This window comes from Embiotoca jacksoni, unplaced genomic scaffold (assembly GCF_022577435.1).
Source record: "Embiotoca jacksoni isolate LCO1_2020_lvr unplaced genomic scaffold, fEmbJac1.0.p SCAF_22, whole genome shotgun sequence".
NCBI classification, from domain to species: Eukaryota; Metazoa; Chordata; class Actinopteri; family Embiotocidae; genus Embiotoca; species Embiotoca jacksoni.
This window is the reverse complement of record NW_027185363.1, coordinates 3786502-3794817: the sequence shown is the minus strand read 5'-3', so window position 1 is coordinate 3794817 and position 8316 is coordinate 3786502. Positions and strand designations below refer to the sequence as shown.

Below are 8316 nucleotides of genomic sequence, written 5' to 3'. Positions count from 1 at the left end.
ATGTGTCTGTGTGTGTGTGTGTTTGTGCCTCAGGAGGTGCTTTGCAACAACAAAAAAAACTCAGCAGCACACCAGATGAGGAAGGCAAATAAGTACTTTTTCTTCTTCCATGTTGATAGAAGAGCCCCAACATGTGCCTGTTCTTTCTCAGCAGGGGGAAGTGTCCATGCTTACACCTCTGTGAGAACTGCTGCTGTGAATGAGCTTTTGTTTGTGTTTATATGTTTGTGTGCGTGTGCCTGACGTTTCTCTGCAATGCCCCATGGTTGCTTTATCATTTTAAGAGAGCCACTGGAGGCAGGGCTTGTTTGCACTGAGAATATAAATGCTGACTTACATTGCTCATTTAGTATATGGACACTGCCAAGCTACAAGGGACAGAGGAGGCTTAAGAAGGCTTAAGTGTATGTTTCTACCTGTGGTTTGTATACATCTTGGTTTGCGTTGTGTAGTGTGTGGGCAAAATAAACACTTCTGCAGTGATAGCGTTGCTACAGCCTGTGCAAGCAATTTGCATTTCAAATCATTTCTAGGGAATGCTCCACTTTTAAGTCAGGGAGGAAACAATTCAAATGTGTAATTGTTGAAATGCTAATTTAATGTTTTCCCTCTCTTGGACAGGTGCATATTCAGAGAGAGACTGGCAGCACGAGAACAAAGTCCTCACAGAAAAGGTACCACTCACACATGCAAACAAAGACACACACCTACGTGTTGAGACGCATTAATGAACAACTATATTTTTCCCTCTGGCCAAAGTGTAATGTTCAATTTAACGGTCTAATGTACCTTAATGACTGCTTTATGTGCATGGGCTTATTGTGCATCCATCAACCTGAAGCACATCTAATCATACAATTAGCCCTCATCTTGGGCTAATTTCCATGTATGTATTCATCACCATAACTGGCGTCCTAATAGGAACACAAATGGATTGTCAGTTCTCTATCACATGGTGGAAGCACACACACACACACACACACACACACACACACACACACACACACACACACACACACACACACACACACCACTGTCTATCTGTTTGTCTCGACAAACACAGAAAGCTTACCCTCAAACCAAGACATATACAACTCTATGATGAGTATTGTACCGCACCACTGACCAACAGATGCTGCACAGTTAACTTCTGAAGTGTCGACTGAAGTCACTGACAATTTACGTGCATGTGTGAAAAGGCTTGTGTCTGTAAACTGATGGAAGGTCATCCAGTGCAATCATGCATTAGGGACCACACAGTCAGATGTAAAATGTTTTTCTACCTGGTGATTGGCAAGATCTCATCTTTGACTTGTGCAGTCACGGATCTATGATTTTTTCTTTAGTGTCTGTTTCGAGTTGGTAGGAGCCTAAATTACTGTGGAACAAATAATAAATGTACACAGGCAGTCCAAGAGTCTCTAAATTTGTGCTAACACAACAGAACATTGTTTCAAAATCGTTTTCATTTGTTGGAAGCTTTTTGGAAATGTTGCAACTCTTGCTTTCTGAGCACACTGAGAGGTCATGTTACAGTCGATCTCGGTGATGGCAGTCTGTCCTCCCTCTGAATGTCAACCAAAAAACACCTAGTTGCGCTCCGGCTCTAACACACCTTCCTTGGTCTTGGGCAGTGATGTTCTACCACTCTTGAAATGGAAATGTCACTCAAAAGCTCTTACTCGGAGCATTGCTCAGTCGCTGCAGACTTTATAAAGAATTTCAGGGGTCTCCATTGCTGATTTCCCTTCCTACCTAAGCAAATGTTGCAAACTTGCAAGACTTACTCATAAAAGTTATTGCTTTCCCCTGATCCGTGCACATTACTGAGCTGCGATCTGTTCCTGCGCAACAGGAAGTTTCACAAGGCTTTGATCTCACCTTGTACATGTATTTTAATACAGATCAACATATACCTTTCAGTACAATTAAAGTCATATCTGTCCTTTTTATGGAAAGCTATGCCACCATAGAAATGATTTGTGTGTTTCATATCCACTCTCTGATTTGGGAATATGATGCACTGCTCTGCCTAATTACACATGGGTTAAACAGCTTGGGTATCTTCAACACTTAATTAAATTTTCAGCCCTGGGATATGACAAAATAAGTACACAACCTACCATGCTCGCACACTGGACTAGGGAGCTATTTCACAGAGATTTCAATTTTAAGCAGCGATTATCAGGAGTATGGCAGGTGTCCTCAGGATGTGCCCCGAGCTCCAGAACTTCAAACAGGACAAGGAAAATAAACCTATTAGTTGTAAAAAACAGGATTATGATGAGAAGCTCTCAGTTTACACTCCATGACCATTGTTTTTCCTTACAGCCCTTACAGGAGTGGCATCACTGTATGCATATTAATCCTTAGGCATTATTTAATGTAATCTTTCAATTTAATGTCAGTTAAAAAAATAATTTTGTAGATTTATGAAATATTTAAAGTGTGTCATTATGAAGTAATTTCTGCAGTCTCACAGATTTGTTTTGAGGTTTGGGGAGGTATTTTTCTGTGCAGTCGTAATCTGATTGTTTTACACCATTAACACTTTCAAAAACAGTTTTATTGCAACCTACACATGTTGAATCTTCAGATGTCTTTTACTTGGAGGTTCGGGCTTGTTTTGCTGTGTTTTGCTGGAGGAGCAGCGATTTATTTATGGAAGCGGTTTGATCTTAAATATATGAGGTTAACAGCAATGAACACACCCCAATGTGTCTGCAGATATAGTCATCGATTTGCTTGCTGAAGTTGAAAATTGAAGCAAAGCAGGGAAACAGTTTCTTCATTGTCTTAACGGAATACTTGGAGAGTGTTGATTGCAGTGGAGAGAGAAAATAATTTAAGAAAGGAGGAGTAAAATGGAAGACGCCAGGAAGCAAAACAGAGAGAGACAGGGAGATAGTGATTGCCTGTTTTCTGACTTTGTTACTGCTTTATTGCCAACCTCTTCATCAATTAAACAGTTCTTCTACTCCTGCATAATAACATGAGTAGACGAGCCACACGCAGCACCAGCCATGGTTTGGAATCAACTAAACTCCTAAACATCATGTGGTCAAGCACACAGAAAGAAATTTGTTTCAGAATGAGCCAGTTTATTCTGACTGAAGTGGCCTGATTGAGTTTAGCCTCTGGTTATTAGAAGCATGACAGTACACAGCAGCCATTGGAACAGGTGCAAGGTAAACAACAGGACTTGAACACCACGGAAGCATAGACACATAGTCAAAAAGCAAGAGAGGAGCGAGAACGATGGAGAGAGAGGAGGGGAGAGAAAGAGACAGCATAAGTAGAGTGGAGACAAGAGGTGAGAGTGGCAGCAGTGGAAGCCTTTGATCTCAGGTTTCTAATCAATGGGGATTATGGTCTATGTGCCTGTGTCAGTCCTGATTATGGCAGCAGCATCAGGAGCTAGTGGGCCTCCAGAACAGTAGCAGACTAACACAGCTCCTTCTTCTGAAGAGAAGCATCCTGCAAAACCCTGTTTAGGTGCTTCTGATCACACTGTTTGACTGAAATTTAACTTGGAGATGGATTAATTGTTTCTAAAACAGTTGTGTTGGTGTAAATTCTGGTCATACCCAGTGACAGTCTGTGGAGACTCCACTGGCAGACGGTTCTATTGTGACTTTAGCGCACCTGCAATGTCGGGGTGTGTCTCCACTACAGGGGGTAAACATCGTGAATACGAAACAGAGGAAATCACATGAAACATAACATTTCAGACGAGTATGAACTGCAGCATGAGAACAGACAGACCCTGGAGAACTACTTTAAAATCTTTGAATGGTAAATTCTTTCAACTTCTGCCGGCAATAGAATAATTTCATCCTGCTTATCTGGGGACTTGAGATGTTACTGACGTTTCCCTGAAACAGATTTTGGAAAATAATGGAGCATCACAGGGAAAGGGTTTCAGCATCAACATGTTGTGCACAAACAGATGTGGTCTTGTACTTAAAAAAAAAAAATAAAAAAAAAAATCTGTTTCTACTTTTGCTGTTTTAAGACCATGCAGTTGGAAGCAGTTTGAGCGGTCTGTCACTGCCATAGGCTCCCTGCTAAAGAAGTGGACCTTTGTATCGTCCGCTCACCAGGCTATTCCTGAAACTGATAGCATCACAATCTGATGTCCTGGTATTGAGATGTAGCCACGACAACTCATCCAGTCTGACCTTACCCCCCTCTGTACTAGAGGCTTTTCCAATTTGACGCTGTGGAAGCTTGATCAATATTGGATGTCTCAACAGTCTGCCCCTACCTCTCAGACCCCTGACATTTCCTGTAACAGGTTGGCTAATGTCTACTGTCGAGAAAATGCAGTAGCAATGCAAACTTTTCAAGCAAAACTAAAAATGGGACCAAAGCAAGTTGTAACTACACACAGTTCTTAGTTGCAAAAGCACAAATCAAATGAAACTCCAACAAAACCAGACACAGACCAGCTAACGGCAGTTCAAGAACTTCCAGCCCTCAAAGTAAGTTTTTAAAGTGTTTGGCTTGATCTCTTCAGACACGTTGTTCAGAGAGTCTTCTGGGACCCTGGTGAAAAAAACCTTGAACCTTAAGCGTCTGTCTCAACTGTGAATTGCCCAAAGCAGTGCTGCCTCTGGATCTCAAGCTGTGCTTGGGCTCACAAAGGCTTAAAAGCTCAGATACAGATAGGCGCTAGTCCAAGACGTGTCTTAAAGGTAATGAATAAAATTTGTAGATGAGTCCTTCATTGCACTGGTAGCCAGTAAAGTCAAACAAAAGAGCTTTCTGACCATCTCAGGCCAAATACACCTTAATGATTGATGAATTCTTTATATTTTTAATGGTAAGTGGAAATGTAGTAAATCCAACAGCTTCTTTAAACAAGAGCAAAACCGTACCACAGATTTATACCTGAAGACGGTTGATAGTGCCACTCCATCTACTCTCATAAAATGATTGGCAAGGGACTTGACCGTCAGATTATTTGTCTACATTTCATGTCGGAAACTCTTCAGTTTTACAGTCATAAAATGGTCATTAATCTCACCCAAGATTTTGTAGCTAAATCAATAAAAAAGAAAACCTCAGAGTCCAGCCATAGCTTGGTCAATAATTGATGGTTTGAGTCAACCTGACCTCAGTCAGTAATGGAGGTCCAACCAATCCTGTCTGGGACAAAGCAAACATTAAAAGGAAGGTTGAGTTTTTCTGACAAAATAATATTGTGAATTTCAGCAAAGATGTCCAAGTATGTAACTGCAATACAAATTAAGATGACAATCCATCCTACATTTACCATCTGTTGATATTGTTATTGTTGTTTTTTTGCTGAAGATGCAGGGTTTTTTGTTTTGTTTTCATGGTCAGTGAATTCTAGAAGTATTTTTTTTCAGACAGTAACTATGTTTGAGTTTATTTGACAAAAATATGCATTTTTACATAAATCTGGACTCTTATAATTACAATATTTATTGAAAACATAACATCTTTTTTTAAAAACAAGATTTAAAGTGGATTGATCCCATTGTTGGGTTTTAGCCACTGCCCAGCTGTAGGGACTGGTGTGGTTATTTTGTATTGTTATCTTATTAGCCTGCTTTTGTGTTGTTGTTGTTGTTGTTGTTGTTGTATTTAAATAATACTCATATTGGTTCTTTTTCATTACCAAAAAATCAGGCTCTTCTTAAAATGATCATCCAAGGAAAAAAGGTAAATTCAGAACAGGTTTAGAATAAATTTATACTTTGAATATGACAAAATATAATTTCTGCATCAGAACAGAAAAGTAACTATAAACTCAGTAATATCTCAAAAATAGTCAGTGAAATAAACAATACTCTGCTACTCTGCAGCAGGGACATTTCTCCGTTGTGGTTCGGAGCAGCTAAGATTGTTACTAAAATGATAACAGCTGCTCGGTCAGTCAAATCTCAGCAAGCATGGTCAGGTTAGGCTAACACATTGACGCTCACTGCGGGGCTAACCCCTTTTACTATAATAAGCAGATGGTTAGCTGGTCACGGTAACTTAGCTTGAGTCTTGAGGAGTTGTAGCATTTATTCATTAACAAATAGCTTAAACTGCACAGGCACTTCACTGTTACGTTCACACAGCTAAACTGCTAACTTCATACTGTGCTCCGGTATCCGATCAATAACCTCACCGTCACACGCGTGCTCTCTCTCGACCACACACTGCCTACACTCAGCAAAGTGTTTTTTTTTTTCTGTTGGTTCGCTTCTTTGTTATAACGGTTGGGAAAGCATGAAGATCGCTCAGACTAATGGCACAATCAAAACCAGGGTGGACCATCAAATCCCCAAAAGCATCGATAAGCCTGTTTCAGCATGAAACATGGTCGTTATTTATCACTACTACATGTTTCTCCATTTCAATGCAAACGCTACATTCAGAAAGGGATTTGATTAAAGCGGGACAATGTCACCACAAATATAAGCTGATAATAATGAAACATAATACCATTTTGGCTTTAAAGTAACTACTTATAATGGTTATCTGCCGTTGAACTGTTTATTTGGTAATTGAATACAATCCCCGCTGAGCGCCGGGAGCACTTCTTCCCTCGCTGTCGCGGCATCGAACTGACAGACGCAACAGAAGAACGTGTCAATCCTTTTGATCCCTTGTAGTTGCTTTATCGTCTCTGCACAGCTTATGGTATTGGATTGTGGCTGCGTTTTGTGTGTCATTTCAACCCACCGTAAATCACTGAAGTGAGAGAAAAAAAAACACATAGCACAGGTGGGAGGAGGAGGACTTTTTTCTCCACCTATTTACTGTATATGAAATGTGGAGGGGGACGCGTTGTCATTTCTGTCCCGCAAGAAACAAAACCCCTTTGAAAGACGAAGATGAAAGGAGAGAAATGGCTAACCAGAAAGGGAGAGAGAGAGAGACCTGCTGACAACAAAAGCACACGAGGTGACAGACAGACGGGAGGTGTTTGAAGTGTTTTTGTCCGTTTTTTTGTTTTGGGTCATGCCTGAGCAAAAAGATAGGGGAAGGAAATTGAGTGAAAGGGAGGGAAGTAGAGGCAGAGAACTACAAATGCATGTCAAACTCAGGCGCTAACAAGCTGTTTGATGTGATGAGGAGAGACAAAATAAAAGAAGTACCACTTCTTCCTAAAAAACCTTATGCTTCTTAGAAAAGCAAGGTAGTATAGATTTGTGTGGATTAATGCCAGAAAAATGGAAGGGAATAGTTTGTTTGTTTTGGTTTGGTTTATATTGAATGTTCAGAATATATATATGCTTGAACTCCCTGTGTGAAATGCAGAACAACTTTTGGTCTGGTTCGCTTGCGCCTTCTACCTTCATGTTTTCATTTTTGTTTATTTATTTTCCATCCTAAAATGACCAGTGGGCAGCTCTGAAATGGAAAATGAATTTGCTAAAAGCCATGTATTGTGTCAGGACTGAATAGAGTAGCAGTGGGTATTCGGCTGCAGCAGACAGTGAGAGAGAGAAAAAAAGATCTTTCCTCCTGACTCATAGCTGAGTGAACTCAAAAGGACTGTTACCTTTACCACTCTCTAAATTTTTAACTGTCCTCTTACGCTTTTTCATCTGTCCATTCTGTCTCTTTTGCTGGTTCTGTTCTCACCCACCTTTGTCGGCCTAGTGCAGTTCTTGTACAGTTTGTTAGATTTTGTTGTTGTTGTTGTTCTCTCTGCTCTCTTTTTATAATTTTTTCAGCATGTATCAATAGTTACAGTTTCATATTGTCACAATACACAAAACAACTTTTGTGAGAGACCATCTTTCCACTGAAGACAAACCAGAGGTGCAGGAAGACCTCGTGAGTTTAGTCCAGTGAAGGCTGAATACAAGAGAGAGTCAAGGTGGAGCCTTGATGGAGTGCAAATACACGTAGTAATGACACTGGTTTGAGTGTTATCTACAACATAACACCGGCAGTTAGTTGGATTTAATCATGCATTATAAGAAGCATTGTACAATCTAGTATAGTGCCAATGCTTATTTAAAAAAAACTGATGACACTGACTGAAAACAAAAAACTTCCCATAATTGGTTCCACTTGTCATCTTGTATGTCATTTTTAGTAAAAGATAATGTTCATCTCCCACCCCTACCTTTCAAAATCTAACTCTTGGCAGGATTTCAATATGCTGTATTGGCAATAGCATCAGTGGAATTGGTTATTAATTAGCATGCGAAAGTAATAAAATCTGTGAACGTCTGAGTGATAGCCTAAGAGAAAGAAGGTCAGTCTGTGCTGCGTGTTATCTCAGTTCTTCCTGTGAACATTTGTTTACATGTTCCCTGATAAATGGATCACAGTGTGCAGTGT

At 40.1% G+C, this 8316-nt stretch overlaps 1 protein-coding gene across 3 annotated transcripts in view; it reads left to right on the top strand.

Moving 5' to 3' along the window:
* The first annotated feature begins 627 nt into the window (after positions 1-627).
* Positions 628-8316, top strand: part of tnr (tenascin R (restrictin, janusin)) — an 84251-nt gene continuing 76562 nt past the window's right edge. For all 3 annotated transcript variants that reach the window (XM_069157315.1, XM_069157314.1, XM_069157313.1), the window contains exon 1: positions 628-674. The gene's annotated coding sequence lies outside the window, so the exon portion shown is untranslated. The remainder of the gene's footprint in view (positions 675-8316) is intronic.